This window comes from Poromitra crassiceps, assembly GCF_964638095.1.
Source record: "Poromitra crassiceps genome assembly, chromosome: 13".
NCBI classification, from domain to species: Eukaryota; Metazoa; Chordata; class Actinopteri; order Beryciformes; family Melamphaidae; genus Poromitra; species Poromitra crassiceps.
In genome coordinates, this window is record NC_139644.1 from 40,859,371 (window position 1) to 40,860,855 (window position 1,485).

Genomic DNA, 1,485 nt, shown 5'->3' on the forward strand with positions numbered 1-1,485 from the left:
GGAGTATTAACCCTAACATACATGTCTTTGACAGGAGTATTAACCCTAACATACATGTCTTTGACAGGAGTATTAACCCTAACATACATGTCTTTGACAGGAGTTTTAACCCTAACATACATGTCTTTGACAGGAGTTTTAACCCTAACATACATGTCTTTGACAGGAGTATTAACCCTAACATACATGTCTTTGACAGGAGTATTAACCCTAACATACATGTCTTTGACAGGAGTATTAACCCTAACATACATGTCTTTGACAGGAGTTTTAACCCTAACATACATGTCTTTGACAGGAGTATTAACCCTAACATACATGTCTTTGACAGGAGTATTAACCCTAACATACATGTCTTTGACAGGAATATTAGCCTTAACATACATGTCTTTGACAGGAGTATTAACCCCAACATACATGTCTTTGACAGGAGTATTAACCCTAACATACATGTCTTTGACAGGAGTATTAACCCCAACATACATGTCTTTGACATGAGTATTAACCCTAACATACATGTCTTTGACAGGAGTATTAACCCTAACATACATGTCTTTGACAGGAGTATTAACCCCAACATACATGTCTTTGACATGAGTATTAACCCTAACATACATGTCTTTGACAGGAGTATTAACCCTAACATACATGTCTTTGACAGGAGTATTAACCCCAATGTCTTTGACAGGAGTATTAATCCTAACATACATGTCTTTGACAGGAGTATTAACCCTAACATACATGTCTTTGACAGGAGTTTTAACCCTAACATACATGTCTTTGACAGGAGTATTAACCCTAACATACATGTCTTTGACAGGAGTATTAACCTTAACATACATGTCTTTGACAGGAGTATTAGCCCCAACATACATGTCTTTGACAGGAGCATTAACCCTAACATACATGTCTTTGACAGGAGTACTAACCCCAACATACATGTCTTTGGCAGGAGTATTAACCCTAACATACATGTCTTTGACAGGAGTATTAACCCCAACATACATGTCTTTGACAGGAGTATTAACCCTAACATACATGTCTTTGACAGGAATATTAACCCCAACATACATGTCTTTGACAGGAGTATTAACTCTAACATACATGTCGTTGACAGGAGTATTAACCCCAACATACATGTCTTTGACAGGAGTATTAACCACCCTAACATACACGTCTTTGACAGGAGTATTAACGCCAACATACATGTCTTTGTTGCCAGTTCAGCACTCATTTTAATTCCTTTTTAGATATCTTAAATCATGTTTTAACTAGTCAGAATGAGTTGTAGATATCTTGAACTGGTCTTATGACTTGTCAAAATGACGTAGATATCTCAAACTACAACTATTATAATTGCAGATATCTGCAACTGAATTGTTGATATCTATAATGAAAAACCCCATATGCAGGAATGGTAAAAGTGATGTAATTTGTAGGTAGAATGTCATTGTGCATATCTGAAAAGTTATTTTTGACTCAGAA